Source organism: Ailuropoda melanoleuca, chromosome 3, assembly GCF_002007445.2.
Source record: "Ailuropoda melanoleuca isolate Jingjing chromosome 3, ASM200744v2, whole genome shotgun sequence".
Classification (NCBI taxonomy): Eukaryota; Metazoa; Chordata; class Mammalia; order Carnivora; family Ursidae; genus Ailuropoda; species Ailuropoda melanoleuca.
Window position 1 is genome coordinate 62080899 of NC_048220.1, and position 20896 is coordinate 62101794.

Genomic DNA, 20896 nt, shown 5'->3' on the forward strand with positions numbered 1-20896 from the left:
TTCATGAAAATACTTGAAACTCTCTATATCGATGTAATTATAAATTGCTTTTTTTGTTTTTCAAGCATCTGGATCAGCTATGTGGTTTATCTAGTCTTTTAAATACAGACATACTACTGTTCATCAAGGTTTTCAGGAATAGCATTTAAATGAGTCTGGTTTAGCCCTGTTTAGACGTTTCTCATACTATCTTCATTTACTTTGTTACTCTTGTGTTTCCGTCTTTCCTTTGCAGCATGGCTCCTTGCTAAGCATGAATGGTAGAGATGATTTCATTCAGTTTCTCTGCTGAATTAGACAGACCTTCCTATTCAATATCTTACTACAGGAGCATTTCACTTTCCCACATGACAATGTGGTATTATTTATACCTTAACATGTTTCTGTCTTTTTACATATGTTACAAAATGCATCTTTCTGAATTGAGAGATGAGAAACTGTTAGACTAAAGAATTTGTTGGTACTTTGGAAGGGTGTAAGAGCCTCCTCTCCTGGTAGGAGGACCTGACTAGGAAGTGAGTTTTCTTACGCTAGTTAACAAACTTCACAAGTGCGGAGTTTGAGCCTGAGGTCTGCCCTCTAAATAGGAATTCCTTGCCACAAAATAAAGTTTGGACCATTGCTGGGTAAACTTGAAAGCAGCAGGGTTAGAATAGATCTTTATAAAGAACAAAAATGTGAATCAAAGGGGAAGAAGACTGGCTAATGCCATAATTCCCTATCTTGAGCAGGTGGAATCTTTTGAAATTCCATTCCCCTTGTGGTGAGAGGAAAAAGAAAATCTACACTGCAATACTTGTGGCACAGTTTTAAATATTTACATGAGAATATAGGCTTTCCAGAAAAGCTGTTTAAATTTTATAGGTTTGTATTCTATACTAAAGGAAAAATGACTTGATAGAAATAAATTGATATACGTACATCCATTCATCAGTAATGATCTCTCTAACAAAGACCATCATTACTCGATCAAACTTTCTGAGATGATGGACATTGTTCTATATCTGCACTGTCCAGTATGGTAACTAGTAGCCACATGTGGCTGGTGAACATTTGAAATGTAGCTAGTACAATGGAAAAACTGAATTTTGAATACAATTTAAATTTAATTGATTTAAATTTACATAGACTACATGTGACTAGTTGGCTACTATATGGGTATTTTGCTTTTATCAGAAATTACTTTGTAGAGTCTTGCAAAGAACTTCTAATCATTTGGTATTCTATCATACATTATCATTTTTTAAATATTTTCTTTAATATTTGAATTATCATTGCAGTGGAATTTCCTTATAACACTTTCTTAGAGATGAATGTTTTTAATACTGTTGATGGGAAGACAATTATAACTTTGTCCTGGGGTAGCAACTTTTAAAATGGACATTATAAGCAAGACTGTTTCTAAAAAGAAGAACACTCTAATGAAAGTTGTAACAATGATGATAACTATTTCAAAAAGTTCAGTTATAATTTCTGTAATGCATCTTGAAGTACAAAATGTAACCAACCTACAAAAATGCTCAATAGCTTTGAGTCCCCAAAGCTGATTTTGCTTCTAAAGCACACATCAGATTTTAAATCATATTTTAAAGCCAAGGTCCCATGGCCTTTTTAGGTATTTAGTGAAAATGAACATTAGGGTGCATCATGATATTTTAATAATATTACTACTACAGTAATATTACAGACAGGATTCTCAGCTAACTATATACTGATAATTTAAAATTTACATTGATTTTTTAATTTTTTTTAAAGTCGGCAATTCATTTCTTGAGTAAGAAATGTAGGCATAAGTTATATATAGGATACTGAACTAGGGACAATGAGGACTTTTTTTTTTTTAAAATGCAAGATGTAACGTTCATCTTTTTAGGAACTCCCATTTATTGGCTTTGGACATATCCTTTTGAATGGGTAGGGTTCAGATAAGAGGAGAGAGGAGACTTCTTTTGGCAGAACCTTGGACAAGCTACTCACAGTGTCCCTCCTGCTGTGAAAACAACTAGATTCTAGATGCAATGTATTTCTAATGAATTATTTGAATGGGAAAAAAATTTTTTTGGACATCTCCCTGACCTCAAAACCAAAAAACTAAAAAGTGTGTGTGGAAGGTAGAGTTGTGACAATGAGCAAACAGGAAATGTAGGAATGGCAAGATTGAACTGGTTGAGTTGTATTGCAGGAATGCTGTTGGAAGGATAGCAGCCATGTGCTCTGTTAGACTTCTCATAAACCTAACCTTATTAAAAGAACAGGAAGACACAACAACCACATCTGTAGACCCAGGTTTTTGGTCTCCTTTGATGTCTTTTGGTGTCTTCAATTAGGTAGTCAACCACTTACATACTGCCAGCTCTATTTTCGGAAAGAAGGTCTATCCTTCCTTAAAAGCCAGTTTTCTGTGTGGAGAAAATATAGTCTTCCCTTAAGGGAGTGCTACAAATCACAGTCCTCCTTGTTCTCGTAAATTACCATCTCTGATATCTCCATGTCTGAGAAATAGTTTTCATCATGGCCTGTAACCTGAATCATGGCCTCAATTTATTATGTATTTATTGATATATTTCCAATTTACCTATCTATATTTTTATTAAGAGAATTTGAAACATACTAAAAACTAGAGAGAATGGTATGATGAACTTTCATGCACCTATACCTACCTTCAACAACTATCATCTCATGGGTAAATTTGTTTCAACATATCCCTATTTCTACTTCCCATCCCCACCCCAAATTATTTGGAAGCCAATTCCAGACATGACTTCATTTCATTCTTTAATATTTCAGCAAATATCTTTATAAGATTAGGACTTGTTTGTTATTTTGTTTTTGGGGTTTTTTTTAGGACTTGTTTTTTAATTGAAAAAAATGAATCACACCTAAAAAATGAGCCACACCTAAAAGTCAGTATTTTCTTATTGTTATCAAATACGCACAATCAATAAGAGACAATTTAATTGTCTCTTAAATTTTTACAAATACTTTTTACTATTTGAAACAGAATACAAATAAAACCCATACATTGCAATTGGTTATTTTTCTTCTCTTATACTCTGTAGGTTTTCCCTCTATCTCTTTTTCCTTGTTTGTTAAGAAAACTGGATTATTTGGGTGGTAGAGCTCTCCATAGTTTGTATTTGCTGATACCTTCCTGTGGAGTTGTTTAATAAGCTCCTCTGCTCCATGTCTTTTCTACTAATTGGTAATTAAGATTAGGAACTTGACCAAATGCATTTGGAAGAGTATGAGCAAGACTACTTGGTTCTTTCTCTTGTTGTGATATTAGCAGATATTGATCATTGTTTAGATCTATTTATTCCTTAGAGTTAAGGAATACCCAGCCTTGGGAAGTTTCCTGACACCTTTGCCCAGATCAGTACTCTGCTAAATTCTTAAGTGGGACTCTGTCAGTCTCAGGAGATCTTTATACAGCAACTCTCTGCCAGGTGCTCTGTCCTGTGAACCATAGCCAACTTATCCTCCCATACTTTCAGACTTGCTTCCTCAACTCAGGGAGTTTGCCTCTCTTGAGTTACCCTTCCTGTGTCTTTGCTAAGAAACCTTTAAGACTGTAAGCAGGGCAAGCAGAAGATTTATCTCCTTGGCTTCTCATTTCTTAGGGATCTCTTTGTTGTGTGATGTCCATGTCTTAAAAAACCCATTTTGTTATATTTTTTGTCATTGTTGTTATTGTTTGTGTTTTACGAAGGAAGGTACACATAAGTCCTCTTAATTCATTTTGGCTAGAATAGAAAGTCTCAGTTGTTTCCAAAAAAAGTTCAGCTGTAGCTTATTAATCCAAACACCATCTTAATAGGAAACTCAATATTTAAAGCAAACTGAAAAAGGTGTGTGTGTTTGTGTGTGTGTGTGTGTGTGTGTGTGTGTGTGTGTGTGTTCATCCTTTGGAATACTGTAGACTTAAAACCATGAGTGCAACTTTCAGGACCTCTTTTTTATAATTTTTAAAATGATTGATTGATTGATTGATGTATAATTAGCATTAGTTTCAAGAGTATAATATAATGATTCAACAGTTTTATACATCATTCAGTGCTCATCACAATAAGTGTACTCTTAATAACCTTTATGTATTTCACCCAACCCTCCATCCACTTCCCCTCTGGCAGCCACTGGTATGTTCTCTGTATTTGGGTCTGTTTTCTTGTTTGTCTCTTTTTTTCCCCTTTGTTTTGTTCCTTAAATACCACATATAAGTGGAATTATATGGTATTTGTCTGACTTGTTTTACTTAGCATTATGCCCTCTAGATCCATTCATGTTGTTGCAAATGGCAAGATCTCATTCTTTTTCATGGCTGAATAATATTCCATGATATGTATATACCACATCTTCTTTATCCATTCATCTATCAATGGACATAATTTGGGTTGATTTCCTAATCGGGCTATTGTAAATAATGCTGCAGTAAACATAAGGGTGCATTTTATCTTTTTGAATTAGTGTTTTCATTTTCTGTGGGTAAATACCCAGTATGGAATTACTGTATCATATGGTAATTCTATTTTTAATTTTTGAGGTACCTCCATACTGTTTTCCACAGTGGCTGCTCCAATTTGCATTCCTACTAACAGTGCACAAGGGTTCCTTTTCCTCTAAATCCTCACCAATACTTATTGTTACTTGTGTTTTTGATTTTAGCCATTCTGACAGGTAGGAGGTGATACCTTATTGTGGTTTTGATTTGCATTTCTCTGGTGATAAGTGATGCTGAGCACCTTTTCATGTGTCTGTTGGCCACTTATATGTCTTCTTTGAAAATATGTCTATGCAGGTCCTCTGCCCATTTTTAAATTGGATTATTTGGGGATTTTTTGGTGTTGCATTGTAGGAGTTCTTTGTAGATTTTGAATATTAACCCCTTAACAGTATATCATTTGTAAATATCTTCTTCGATTCAGTAGGTCGCTTTGTTGTTTTGTTGATGTTTTCCTTTGCTTGCAAAGCAACTTTCAGGACCTTTTGCTGACATTTTCCCTCCCAGCTTATTGTGTTTTTCCCACAAGATGAGTCTTATTTTATATTTTATTTAGAGGCAATTTTGTGGTTTATTTATCATTCCTTCAATGAACATTTTTGAGTGCCTACTGTGTATTGTATAAAGTATTGGAGATATAGTAATGAATCAAACACTATTTATCCCCTTAAAAATCTTGCAATTTATTTTCCCACTGAAACTTGTACATGAATGCTCATAACATCTCTATTAGTAATAGCCCTAAACTAGAAATACATAAAATGTCCATTAATGGTTAAACAGACTATGATATGTCCATGGTATGGAATACTACTCAGCAATAAAAAAGAATGAACTATTGATAGGGCAACAAGTTGTCTGAACCTCAAGGAAATTGTGCTGAGTGAAAAAAGTGTATCTTAAAAGGTTACGTTATTGTTTGTTTCCATTTATATAACATTCTTAAAATAATGTAATTCTAGAGTTGAAGGACAGATTAGTGGTTTCCAGGGGTGAGGGGGCAAGGGAGGGAGTAGATATAGACATAAAAGGGTAGCACTGGGGAATCTTGTAATGGTACAGTTAAGTGTCTTGATTGTGGTAGTGGTTACTCAAAGCCACACATGTGATAAAGTTGCATACAGCTTCACACATACACACAAACACAAATAAGTACATGTATAACAGCTGAAATATGAATAAACTCCGTGCATGATACCAATGCACAGATATTTTTGCACAGATATTCAGCTGATATATGAATAAACTCTGTGCATTATACCAATGCACAGATAGTTTTGATATTGTAATTATGCAAGATCTTAACAGTGGGGGTGGGGACAGGGGCTGGGGATAGTACATTTCCTTACACTTTCTTGTGAATTTTTAAGTATTTCAAAATAAACTTTCTTTCTGAAAAATCTTGCAGTTTCATGAAGGATACAAATAACTAAATGGCCAATTACAATACACTATAATAACACTCAGTTAAGGGGAGGTAATACAGAGTATATATATGGAGGAATGCCTTGTTCCCATTCCCAAGTCAAGAGACAATGTCTCTACCACTCCCTTGTTTCTTAAAGAGTCCCAGTCGGGTCCCCTGTCTCTGTTTGGGGGGCATGTCATGTGTTAGCAATAACGGAACTGTGGAACGCTTGTGATTGAACCTCCCTGACCCCCAGCACCCACGGTGATATGCCCTGCTCATTAAGGCCTCAGTAAAGTACACCATACAAGGCAAACATTTTATAAAAATGAGCGCTGGTAAAGTAACAGGAGTCTAGTGTTCTCACAACATGTTCAACTGTAAGTTCAAAGACTCATTTCAGATTTAAATACCAATGATTTTGGATTACGCATAGCTTTGGTTCTTCTCAAGCCCTATCTTTCCATCAGCATCATTAGCCAAAGTTTTACTCTGACCATTGAGAAATAGCCTTTGTATGTGAAGATGAACACATAGCTACAGTGGGTATTATGCATGCATGGTCACTTGTTACTATAACTTACTTTAATTCAGTGACAGATTGTCACATATTTTGAGTTTTCTTAAGTTATAAAAGTTTTTTTTTCCCATTGAACTAAGTAGAAAATACATTATTTCTGATATGCTGGGGGACGTATTTTGGTTTCGTTGGTCTTTAGTAGGAAGCACTAGGAGAGTGACTCAGTATGAATTAATGCCCTTGTCACACTGTGACAACTCATTGTCTTAGAATTTTTACTAGGCTGTGTCTAAGTTTCTCAAAACCACAAATAGGTGGGTTTACCACATGTAAGCTAGAAATATTTTCATTTTATTTGTTGTTGTTGCAGAAATTCGCCCCTCCTTGCGGTGTCAGGAAGGCCTCTTTGGGGTTGCCCTTGGACTAAGGAGGGGGTTCCGAGTCTGCATCTGAGTGTGTTATTGGAATATTCCCTGGGCAGAAGATGTTCATAGAGTTTTTAATCTACCTGTGTCTCCCTGATTTAGAATCTCAAGGTGTGTGTATAGGAAGCTCTGGTTTGCATCATTTACCTTTATCAGCTTAGTAGCCAGTTTGAAATTACCTACATCTACTTTGTGAAATTCACCCTTAGTTCTTTTGAACTCATACTTCTTTTTAAAAAATTGATGCAGTGGTGGAGTCTTGGTCCATTTTTTTTAATTTTGCTGAGATAGAAATAATATATTTTATTTATTTATTTATTTATTTTAAAAGATTTTATATATTTATTTGACAGAGAGAGAGAGAGAGAGGGAACACACAGCAGGGGAAGCGGCAGGCAGAGGCAGAGGGAGAAGCAGGCTCCCTGCGGAGCAGGGAGCCCGGATGTGGGGCTCAATCCCTGGACCCTGGGATCATGACATGAGCCAAAGATAGACGCTTATCCAACTGAGCCACCCAGGTGTCCTGAGATAATATATTTTAGGTTAAACAGGTCATTTATTATTGATCAGATCCCGAGACTTTCTTCATTTTTGTTGTTGTTGTTGTTATTGTGGCCAAATATGTGCTACTTTTCATTTTAACATTTTATTAATTTTTATTTTCTGAAATAAAAACTTTTTGTGTGCTGAATCCTTTAACACTTTTAAGAAAACATACAAGTCTATGTCAATAGTACAGTTGATTTAGAATATTTCTTGCCTTCTGGCAATTTGTGACTGTGTGGTCCTGATTTTGTTGTAGGACCATGATCTTGTCTGTATCCTGTCCTGTCTCTGTAGATCTGAGAAAGTTCTTACTTATTTCTTATTTTTATTCATTTATTTAAAATGCATTTATTATAAGGACTCTTAAGGTTACATAACATTCCACATATTCTATACTTTTCCTACAACCTTAAGATTATACTGTGTTAGTCTAAATCTATAGCACTATTAAATAATATTACAAGCATTTCTTGGAGAGGAATAGGGATTAACAGGAAGCAGTGGGTTTTTCATAAATTTGGCAAGCTATTTGGGAAGTGTTGTTTTTTTTTTTTTTAAAGCAGCTTAAATATCCTTGAGGCATTAATTTTGGAATAAGAGTTGTGTAGGAACCAATATTATTCCTCCACTTTATAAGGAGAGAGACACTGCCATCATCTCCCTTCCTTGCCCTGCATCTGCATGAACAAAGTTGAATTGAATGGACTGGTGCTCCCACCTGCAGCCAAGCCCATTGGTCCCTGGACCAAATCCAACAACAATAGGAAGCATATGTAGAGCCTTTGACTTTTTCTTCCTCAGTGGGCACATCTGGTAGCTCAGCTACAACTGCTGGGCTCCATATTACTGCTAATCCTCAACTCCAATCTGTGTGGTCCACTAGATCTGGGAGGCCGTGACCCTGAGCCTGGTCCCAGGGGCCTGTGGGGCCCATAGTCACAGATATTATACCCTTTTGTCTCTTTATGGGACTAGGCTTCTGCCAGGTCTCCTTGGATCCTTGAGTGTTGTCTCTATGTTGTCACTCTATGCTCTGGTGTCTCTCAGGATATGATCAGCTCTGTAATCACCACCACTGCCCGATTTCTAGGTATTCAGATAGTTGCTTTTTTCTCTGATATGATACCATATTAGTTATAGCTGCATATATGACTTCAGTGCTCACTGTGCGCTTTGAATATTGTTCCTGTCTATTTTACTGACTCTTGGTTGACAGCCATGGGTGGGGTCACCTCTGTTTTTATGATCTCAAATGTGAGTACTGGCCTGCTATTGCTAAACATGCATCGTGCTTCACACCTATAACAGGGAGAGGGGTCACCTACGTAATGAGTCTCCCCAAGCTCTGGACAGTGGTGTCTCACTTATCACGCCATAGTAAGGGGTTCATTCATCTTTTTTTTTCTCTTTTTTTTTAAGAATTTATTTATTTATTTATTTGAGAGGGAGAGAGTGAGAGACAGAGCAGGAGCAGAGGTGGGGAGGGGCAAAAAGAAAGGAAGAGGGAGAAGCAGACTCCCCACTGAGCAGTGAGCTCAATGCAGGGCAGGCCAATCCCAGGATCCCCGTCATGACCTGAACCTAAAGCAGACCTTAACCCACTGAGCCACCCAGGCGCCCCTCATTCACTTTCTTATATGCTATTTAGCTCTTAGTTCCAAAAAGCTTTTTTTGAAACTTACGATAAGACCATTAAAGTAAGGGGCAGAACCAAGGCAAGTAATAAAGAGGGTGTGGGGTAAAACAGAACCAGAAAACCAAGGTCCTCCCTAAGAAGCCTACAGTAGAGTAAATTGAACTTAGGCCCAAGTGTTCTGCCAATCAGAGAAAAAGGGAGGCATAAAAACTGATGCTACTTACTGTTAGATCAGAGTGGCACAAAGATTCAGGTCATCTAGAGGCTTTAGTTTTCCTAGCTGTGTATTTTGAGGAGGAATTGAGTGGCTCATTATATCACATTTTTCTATCAGATAATCATATTAAAATACCAGTGCATGTTGCTGAACGTTATCCTTTCTTTCTAGCATGAAATACTTCAAAAAATAATTTTTTAAAATGACTTTAGACTAGTACTGCCCAATTATTTTTTAGTATCCAGAGTAAAAAGATACATGTGAAAATAATAACATATATTTCCACTCAGCATATCCAAAAAATATTATCTCAATAGGTAATCAATATAAAAATTTCTTCTATATTGATTACATTCTCTTTTCTTTTTAAACTAAGTCTTTGAAGTCCAGTTTGTATTTTACATTTATAGCGCAACTCAGTTTGGATTAGTTACATTTCAACTACTCAATAGCCACATGTGGGTGGGTGGGGTAGCAGTGGGAGGGGCAACTCTTGTTTGTTGTAATATCCTCGTGATACTTTCAGTATTGAGATTTCTCAGCTACAGTTATCACCAGGAACCTTGAAAGGAAAATTCGTCAGTGTTCTTTGTACTGGATGGTCATTAATCCAGAAGTTACCATTTTATGTCACCCAAACTAATTTGATGAGAAGAACAAACAACTTCAGTCATTATCAAGAAAGTGAGCAACTTACTCTGAAAACTTTTGGGTGCTTACTTTGAATTCTTTCATCACTAGTAAATGCGCTTATTTATGTTATCTTGGAAATTTTCTTGATCTCTCTTTATGCCACCTGCTTCTTTACAATTTCCATGATTTCATCAACTTTTCCCCTAGGGTTCCAATGGAAATTTGTAATTTTTCAGTGATATTCGTAACTTTCTGCTTGATACACAGTTACTGGTTAATTTCTTTGTTATCCCCTTGTTGAAAACTCAGATTTGTTGGTTGTCCTCCTCCCCATTTGTGCCTTGTGTGAAGTAAAGTGTAGCCAATAATGCTTACTGAATGGATATATATATATATATATATATATATATATATATATTATATATAATATATAATGCATGCTTTTGACTCCTTTGGTATATTTGTTACTAGCATAGTGCAGGGTATGTGTTTGGTGCTTAATAAATTCTTGCTGACTGGATCCATGACTTACAATGGACTTTCCTAGTCTTGGGTCGAATCTGTATCTAACTGTTAAATTACATCCTTGGAAAGAATGTTGCTGTTTTCATTTGGAGGAAGAAATACAAACACACATATATCTACTGCCTTTCCTTGTTGGTTCCTGACTCTGAGAAAAGGAGAGAATCAGTGAAAAGAGTGCTACTACCTTTGGTTAAATACCAACAAAGTATAATACACAATTTTTCTCAGAAGATTAAGTATGACTGTTGTCCTAAACGTTATGATGAAAGGACCTAGTTTGTGGATTTTGGAATTATTTGTTCTTCATTCAATAAACAATTACTAAACACCTATTATGATTAAGACGTTGCGTAGGACACGGGATAAAAACGGTAAGTTTTGACCCTCAAGCTGCTTACATTTTAGTTGGAAAGTCAGACCATGCCAGAGACCTTTTGAAAACATTTGTAAGTTTAGAGAAAGCTAGCTACTAATGGGAAAAAGATTCAGCAACCCTAATTTTCACTGTTTTTCCTTCATCGATGTTGGTTAGTATTTTTAGAATAAATGTGTAGATAGTGGTTTGTTTTTAAAGAAGTTACATTATTTGGCATTTATTACATTTTATTTATTTCCTTGATTGATTAATTGCAGTCAAATTACCTTAGCATGCTAGAAGAGATTTTATAGATTTTGACATATGATTAAACAGCATAAAGCATAACTAATGTGGTTTTAGTGGCATGCTATGTATTAAAGCATAAAATTTAAACACACACTTCATCAGGAATTTTTGCAGTTATAGCGAATTCAAAAGATTCAGATATTGAAACTCCACCTCCCCGTTAGGGAGGGGCAGGAATTTTATAATTGAGATTATTATAGAAGAGTGTCCTGACATAACTGATTGACTTTAGTGATGTGCCTTGAAAGTTCAAATTCAAGGTGTGCACTTATTTCAGTCAGCTTATTCTGAATGTTTAAATAAGAAATACTATTTCTGGGTATTCTGAATAACTCGTTGTACATTTATTCCTAATAGTGAGCATTTGGACTAATGATGGATTACTAATGAGCATGTAAATGTACCACCTGATTACATTAATATATGATCTTCCATGACAAGGTCTGAAATGAACATTTCTAATATGTATTTCTTTCCCCCAAATGGCACTGTGGCGTATACTGAGCAGGACTGAGACAAGGGTGTTTTTCTTAAGAGCCACTGATTTAGTCAATTATCAAAAATCACATTATAATAAATGCTGTTCTAAGAATTTTGATTAACCTTTAAATAAATGTTACTTTGGAAAAAAATCTGCCAAATGTGTTAATGATAAATTGTGAAGTGGTAGTAATTGCAAGTATGGCTTTATGGATAATATAGTTAATTGATACCACCCTCTCAAACATATATAGCACATCAGCCGTTATGAGGCTGGGTGATAGTAATGGTGTCTACAGCATTTTTGATGCATTGAGGATGACATGAGTAAAATGGAAACTTAGAGTGCTCACCAGGGTCATTCTCTCATGCACATCTGATGCCCATGGTCAAGTAAATTTTTAATGACACATAGTCACTACACACCTTTCAGCCTTCTGGAGAGGTAAGTGTACATTGATCTGTCCTAATTAGCCTTGCAGAGTACTTCAGACATCCCTGCTTGAACGCTATTATTTAATAAAATGGGAGCTGTTTTTTTCACAAGGTCAGCACTTGTTCCTTGGATGGCTGTATTGTTATTGTTGTTGTTTTTTTTAACTCAAGTCTCATGTTCATTCTTGTCTTTGTCTGACAATGTAGTATTAATGTGGCTGCATAAAAAAGTAAGCAAAATCAAGAAATGGGTCTGATTATGAAGGTTCATTGCTATTATAAGAAATCCATAGAGCATACATCCATTCCTTCCCTAATGTATAGGGTGCTGACTGCATAAAATTACTTGGAAAGACATTAAGGATATACAGGCAATTCTGTTGAGGTGTGCAGTGGGATGCTTTTACGTTTGGAAATAAAGGTGGTTCTGGAATATCTGATTTGCAAAATAAAAGGTAGCCAAAGCAATTTTTAAAAAGATTTTATTTATTTATTTGAGAGAGAGTGAGAGCACAGAAGGAGAGGGAGAAGCAGACTCCCTGCTGAGCAGGGAGTCCAACATGGGGCTGGAATTTGGGACCGTAGGATCATGACCTGAGCTGAAGGCAGATGCTTAACCGATTGAGCCAACCAGGCATCTTGCCAAAGCAATTTTTAATTGCTCTAAATTGGAACACTTATGTAGGGACATCTACTTTTTTTTTTTTTAAGAGTTTAGTTTTTATCTGAGTTTGGGGTCTATAACATCTTGAGTTTGTTCATAGATGGAGTAAATCAAGTATTGTTTATTTAGCTAATGGGATTTGGAAGTAGGGAAATTTTTACTATGGATTCTTCTTCTATTTGCAAAGTTAGTCAGTTACAAATGGGATACAGACCAGAAGGAGTTAAATCCCATTCCAGGGATAAAGTCTACAGTCAGAACTTCTTAGAAGCATGAAGATCACTTGGTCACGTGGTTCACTGGTTACTGGATTTAGTTGCTCTTAAGAAAATGAATAAGGAAAAAAAATAAAATGAATAAGAGTGTATTCCTGTTGATCTGCAGGTCTGGCCATTGATGACAATGGCTGGAGTTGCCTATGTGTTCATGGACATCAGGCATCTCTTCCTGCTGTTTCATGGCCACCGAGATGACTCTCAGGCTCCACAGATGCCTCCTTTACCTGGTTGCTCATAACTGAGGTTGCATAATTTGCAAATATCTCTAGAAATGCTAACACTTGTTTAAGTCAGATCCAAAGAACTCAGTATGAGTGAGCTTACCAGCTCTTTCTGGATAACAGGATTTGAAAGTGGGGCGGGTAGAGAAATAAGAGGACACTGGGTAATTAGGGAGTAAAAGGATCTGCCTTGTGGGCATGAAGGGGACCAGAGGGGTGAGATGAAAGACTGAGTAGAGAGGCTTAGAACAGCAGAGCACAAGATGTACTTTCTTTACAATATAGGGAAACCTCTAAAAATGGCAGGCTTTCTAAATATAATTTTAAAACAGAATTTGTTTTCAATTTTATTTAGGTATGAAATTAATAATTTCATTGTTAGATATTCTCCTTGAATTACGTTGTTCATTTATTCAAGAAGCATTTATTGAACAACTCCTATGGACTAAATGGTTTGTTGGAAAAAAGACAGGATTCCCATCCATAATGTTTTATTAGTCTCTCTGCTTTTGGCTATAGGTTATAGAACCTAATTCTAAATGGCTTTAGTACAGGGGAAATTTGTTGGCTCACCACACTGAAAGTCCAGGAGCAGAGTGGAATTCAGGAACATTGTAATCCAGTAGTTTTGACTCCGTTTTCCTCCCATGCTTTTTCCTTTCTCTCTCTGTGTGTCAGCTTCATCAGTGGCTAGTAGCAAGGTGGCTGTCAAGTGAAAGGGGCTATTTCAGAGGCTTTTTGGAAGTCTAGAAGAGCCTTCTTAGAAGCTTCAAAAAAGCCTCTTCTTGAATTTTATTAGCACAAGAGACCAAGATTATATAGGCAATTAGAGGACTGGTGGAGGCAGATATATATGGGTTCAGTGAGAGCATTGGGGTGGGGTGTCCCCTCTAGACTGGTAGAGTTGGAGGATTCAGAGAAGAATTCCTTGAAGAGATGCTACCCAAACTAAATCCAAGAGGATGAGAAGGAATGAAGAGGTGGGGAGGGCGTGTAGGGAATGAGGGAAGTGGGTTCCAAGACAGAAGCAAGAAGGTACGTTGCACACAGTCAGCTACCTTTATTCATTCTTCACGTCTCAGCTTCACCTTACCTTCCCACAAGGTTTAATGGAGCTTTGCATGGCCTCACACTTCCCTGTATTTATCCCGTCTTAACATTCACCCAGTTCATTGTTAATCTTTCAACTGCCTGCTCTTCTTCACTAGACTCTGTGAGGACAGGGTCCATGGTTTGTCTAATTGCCCCACTGTTCCTGGCACCTAGAATATCATGAACAGTTGATAAATATTCCTTAAATATATGAATGAATGAGAGATTTATTATTATTTTGTTAAATGACAGCTTTTAGACCTGTTCCTTCCTGCATTGATCAAAATGATAATAACTTTCATGGCCCTGATTAGACTTCTTATAAATAGTCATAAAATTCAGGCAGTAAAACTGAGTCTTGAGGATTTTTAGGAATTTTTGACTCTCATATGATCTAACCATCTTGAATAGAAATTTCTTGAGCATAGGGGCGCCTGGGTGGCACAGTGGTTAAGCGTCTGCCTTCGGCTCAGGGCGTGATCCTGGCGTTATGGGATCGAGCCCCACATCAGGCTCCTCTGCTGTGAGCCTGCTTCTTCCTCTCCCACTCCCCCTGCTTGTGTTCCCTCTCTCGCTGGCTGTCTCTATCTCTGTCGAATAAATAAATAAAAAAATCTTTTAAAAAAAAAAAAAGAAATTTCTTGAGCATAATTATGTGTTTTCATACACTATATAATCCCAAACCAGGATGAGACCTTAAAAGAAGTCATCAATACTCTTATTTGTTGGATGGATGAGTGTTTGTTTATTGGAAGACTGAGTCTTTGCTCATTACGTCCTTCAAAAGACTAACCTCATATGTATAAAACTCCAGGATAGGTGAGTTTCTGATGTTTATTCTACTTTTATGATTTTTGAAATTTCTTTTTTTTTTTTTTTTTAGATTTTATTTATTTATTTGACGGAGATAGAGAAAGCCAGCGAGAGAGGGAACACAAGCAGGGGGAGTGGGAGAGGAAGAAGCAGGCTCACAGCAGAGGAGCCTGANCAAGCAGGGGGAGTGGGAGAGGAAGAAGCAGGCTCACAGCATAGGAGCCTGACGTGGGGCTATCCCATAACACCGGGATCATGCCCTGAGCTGAAGGCAGACGCTTAACCGCTGTGCCACCCAGGCGCCCCGAAATTTCTTTTTTTAAAAAGAATATTTATTTATTTTATTTATTAGAGAGAGCTGGTGAGAGGCAGAGGGAGAAGGAGAAGCAGGCTCCCACTGAGCAGGGAGCCTGATGCAGGCTTGATCCCAGGACCCTGGGATCATGACCTGAGCTGAAGGCAGACCCTTAACCGACTGAGCCACCCAGGAACCCCAACTTTTAAATTTTATAATTAAATGATGAACACATAATTTTATTGACATTAGTCAGAAATTACATTTCTCTTTGCTCTGTTATGTATAATATATTAATCATAGACCCTGGGAGTTGGGAAAAGATTTTGCTAGATTCCACTACAATGCATTTTCCACTGAAGTTTTAAATTAAGCCTCATATTGAGATGAATTAATGAGAAGATGTTTCTGGATAGAGTTGTGTATGGTACCTGTTGCTCATTATCATCAGTATTATAATTTACAAATATGAAACATACCAAATGTTAAAGTATGAAATGTTTAACTTGAAGAAAATGAATAGAATGGAAGAAAATATAATGATGTCTCCTGATGAAATCCAGCCCAAAATTCTGTTCAGGATCTTAAGGATGTTTGTGGGGCAGCACGGTTGTGTAGTGGGCCTCTAAAGATCTCTAAGGCAAATCTATATGTTTTCTCAGAGTATGTCATAAGTGCATCTTACATTGTCTTCTGAACACCTTTTAAATTTATACACCTTTATGAGCTTAAAAATCTCTTAATGTATTTCTTTGGATGTCATCTAGACAGGTTTGGATGTCATCTAGACAGGTTTTATTAAGGCCTTATTTTTAAGCTTATTTAGCATTCTTTAAGTTAAAAAAGCTATCTAAAACATGGAAATCGTTTCATTAAATATGAATAATTTTTGTACATTTTAAACCCTACCCATTATATATTCAGGACACTTCCCAATGAAAAACTTTTTTGCGTAGCTTGTGGAACATCACACAGATTTACACCCTAAGATTTCTGCTTCCTGGAAGAAATTATGGGGCAGGGTAGACATGACAGTAATAATAAAAATTGCAAAAATGCTACCACTTCATTTAAAATTTAGTATCTAGTATCATCGTTAGAGATTGCACTTTCCCTTAGATAAAGAAATGTCATTTCTGTAGTAAGTTTTTATTGTCATTAAGAATCAACTTTTTAAAGATAAGTTGTGATTATGGAGTTATATGTAAGCAATAGATCTTTATAATTTTTGTTTCCCATGTAATCATCTTGCATGATAGGTAGAAGGCATGTTTCTCTAATTTAAGGGGACAGAGGGGATGTGTAACTTGAGCCATTACGAGGTATGGTTGTTTGAGACCTCTATGCTTTATGAGCTTGGGAAGGAGAAGGAAATAACATTTATTGAGAAGCTTTTTGGAGGTTCTGCTGTTCGGAGTAGAATCGCAGGACTGGAAGAAATCTTTAGAAAGTGTCTGGTCCGTGCCTGTCCTTCTCAGGGAGGGAGTCTTGGGCTTGGCAGGGTGAAGGGACTTGCCCTGAGCCGTGCATGATTAATGAGCCTGCGGAAGGGATGGCACCCAGGCTGGCGTCTCTTGCTCCTCACACTTACAGATGTGCTTCCCACAATGTGCCGCTCTCTTGGATTCTTTAGAAACTTAACCAGATGTGAGAAGCAAAATCCTTTTTGCATGAATTCATTAAAAAATATTACACTGGTTGGCAGTTTTACAGAGTGGAGATCTACTGACTTCAAAAATGAAGGAATTAAGCCCCTCAAATGATAAATTAAATCTACTCATCTTTTAAAAAAACAAAACACAACTTCTTTAGAAAACTTTTCCTGAGTTCACCAGAAGCCCGGGCTCCTTTGGGAAAGAAAGCAGGTCGAGGCTGTTCGGTGGGCTGTGCATTGTGCTGTTCTTCTCCGAGAGCTCGGGAGATTGGCATTGCTCCGCAGTCGTGTCACAGCCCGAAGTCATTTAATGCCTCCTCTTGTGAGGCCAGGATTCCACGCCCAAGTGCATTTAGTAGGTCAGTACAGTAATTTTAAATGTCTTTCTTTCAATCTTTTGCCATCTTCAATTATACCTTTCCACCCTACTATTTGTGTAATTTTCTTCTGTCTGAAGTCTCTTTACTGTTGTTCTCTATTGCACAGCATGACAAATTACCCATCAAACCATATCTTTTCAGCCCAGAAATGCGCAATAACACAGAGTCATGGCATTATCGCATGTTGTGCACTTTATTTCCTCACAGTTCATTCAAGTGTGTCACTTTATTTTCCTGGCTTCCTTTTGTCATCATGGAGATTAACCATTTTATCCTTCCTAAACTTTAGAAACAATTAGAATTTCATTATAGTGGAAGGAAGCTGAGAGTGAACGCTTGCTCGGTACTATATGGAGTATCCTTTTCATATTATTGGTGGTAAAATTAAAGTCATGAATCCTGAGTCCTTTTCGAAGGAGAGACTTTAGGGGTTATTATACAGCTGAGTAACCCTGGCTCTGGACAAGAGAATTATTTGAGCCCGTGGCCACCAAACACATTAACGGTTAAGAAACCATTTAGTGTGACATTGAATACCTGATTCTTCTATTCTCCTGAGAATTACAAAATTCCGTGGGGCCCATGTGTTCTGTACACAAAATCTTTTCTTTTCCCCCTCTTAACTTTGGCTAAATACCAATAGTGTACAGTGTGCAATGAGATACAATAGACATTGCAAGTGTGTGTTAGAAAATCAATTGGAATTGATGCTCTAATCAGCAGGGCTGCAGCTGGTATGTAGACACATCACTGGAAATGGTGATTAAGATCGTATTCAGAAGCGTTAAAAAAACCCCACAACACTTAGATCACTGTTCAGATAGATTTCTGTTTTACTGGGGTAGTGGATGAGTTGGGTAGCCAGTGATGCTTCTAGATTCTGCTAGATTAATTTATAAGATGTTTTAATAATCAGTATATTTTATGTGTTACATATATAGTTTATTTTCAATTACATGTTTGCAGGATACAGGATACTGGTTGTTGGTAAACAAAAATTTCAAAGTTCTTTTGCCACAGTCAACTTAACAGCCTGCCTGATACTAAGTACAAGCTGCCCCAGAGAAAGGAAAGTGGTGTGGTGACAGTTTAGCTTTAGTCCGAAAATACAAAGTGAGGAGATTGAGAGGGCAAGGGGGGAGGAGGAGGAAGGGAAGGGATGAAGGACAAGACACAGAGACACAGAGACAGAAAGAGAAAGAGGGAGGGAGGGAGAGGATGGCAATGAATGTGAAATAACCTGGAGGAGAAAAGCCAGTAAGAATCACAGGATGGCAAAGGAGGTTTTCAGAATTTAAAGAAATAGAACAATAGCTTTCTTACCCAGGCATTTCCTACCCATGAGCAAGTAATTAGCTAAAAATATTAGCTAAACAATTCTTCTGGGGAAACTTAAGGATGAAAAGAGGCTTGAACTAGAAAGGGTTGGTTGCTTTCATACAATTCTTCATTTTCTAATCTAGATTCACATTTTCCTGTGAACACCTTTAGGTTGTACTGAAAATATGGTGATTGAAAGTTCAACCATATACATAATTTTTATAAATAGAGTGTTTTTATAAGTGGAGAATAAGCTGAATGTCTAAAATAAATCTAGGAACAGAGGTCCTGCCTTTTTATTTCTACATTGTCTTTGACGTTCGGCAAGGCTCTAGTCTAGAAGTATCAAAGCCCAACTAGATGATGGAAGAAGGGCACCAAAACTGTGGAATGTGAGTGTCTTTTAGAAACAGTGGCCATCAGAGAAAAGGCAAGCTATTGATATTATCTGAAGCTTGGGATTTCATGAAGGCAAGCTGCAATTCAGAGAAAAAGGCTGGTACGTTAAGCATTTGACGTTATTTTTTTAAACCATAAAACACATCAAGCCTCCCCTTATATGATTTTAAGTAGCAGCCAGTTAAAAAAAAAAAAAAAAGGAAAGCGATGGGATTCTGGGGAATGAAAGAGGAAATAACAACAAAAAATTAAAACTGCAGAGAACTTCCTAGTTTTCAGACTACCTTTAAATATATTTTTCCCTATGTTCGTCACCAACTGCCTGCAGATAAAATAAGACAGGAGATATTAAAGTGTTTTTAATAGATGGAAAAAACAAGACTCAGTAGTAAAAGGACTTACCTGGAGTCACATAAGCTAGTGGACAAAGAGTGCTAGGTAGAACTGAGGTCTCTAGGACTCTGCTGTCCAGTGCAGCAACCGCTAGCCAGTCACATGCGGCTGTTGAGCACTTGAAATGTGCTCAGTCCTATTTGAGATGTGCTGTACGTATAAAATACATATCAGATTTCAAAAACCTTACTACAACCAAAAAGGAATATTTCACATTTGTGGACATGTTGGGTTAAATATATTATTAAAATTAATTGTTTCTACTTTTTAGTATGGTTGCTAGAAAATTTAAGATCATTTATGTAGCTTGTATTTATAGCTTGCATTATATTTCTATTGCTATTCTAGGCACCTTCTCTGGTATTCTTCCAGAAAATAAAGGGAAGGAAAACAGGAGGGAGAACTGGCTATCACAGAGTTTGAAGGATTCATTCTTCAATGATAAAAGTGTCTTAATTTTATCATTTCAATTGAAAGCAACTCAATTAAAAAAAACCCATCGAGTATCTACTATTTATAAGGGTGGTTGTACAAATTACATTCCACATATTTTGAGGAGAAGGGCAAAGGATCCTAACGGAGAGAATGTCTTTTCTGGAATTATCTGAGCAGATTCACGTGAGAGCAAGCATACAAAAGATTCATTAGACTTTGTCATATCGGTTCTAAAGGAACCATTACTAGTGTAGATGTGAAGAACCTGGGATTGTTTTGGCTGGGTGAGTACGCTGGTGTCATATGCCCAAGGGCACTTTGGCAGCCTCATGGAGGGACCGGTATGCGGTCTGTCCTACGGCACGTCCAAGTGGACCCCGTACCCACAGAGGAGGACCTTGGCTGAGGACAAATGAGTGCAACATATTAAGGAAGAGCTATATGAAAAACTCAGACCAGAGTAGGAAAAAAGGAAATGTTGAAAAACTAATGAACCGTAAGATCTCTGTAATAGTCTTTTAATAGGTACATTGTTGAGTAACACTGGTGTGTGCTAGGTTAGTTATAACTTGTTATATCCGATTTCATGAGCCATATGGCAGTGCACACCTAGTTCTTAAGGAAAGGACTGAACCTACTGTTGTCACTTAGAACACACCCTAATAATTACTGCTACAGATTCCAGTCTCAGAAAATATTAATATTTCTACAGTAACAGTTTTCAAAACCTGGAGTGCAACAAAGGGAAATGGAGCGATGATTGCAATTTTTCAAGGTTTATGTGGAAGGGGGAAAACACGCTTGTGTGATATTTTTAATGAAATTCCACTTTTAAAATTCTAGATCTATTTGAAATCTGTCATTTTAAAATTAATAACTGTTTTCCTTTAACGCAGTCTGTGTAAAGAAACCCAATCCACTTCTGAACAGTTCCCTGCCTTCCCAGATACATGGAAATTCACTAC

At 37.0% G+C, this 20896-nt stretch overlaps 1 long non-coding RNA gene across 2 annotated transcripts in view; it reads left to right on the forward strand.

Annotated features, from left to right (window-relative positions):
- LOC105240355 overlaps positions 1 to 20896 on the forward strand; it is a 110111-nt gene that overhangs the window by 16017 nt on the left and 73198 nt on the right. The window lies entirely within an intron of this gene.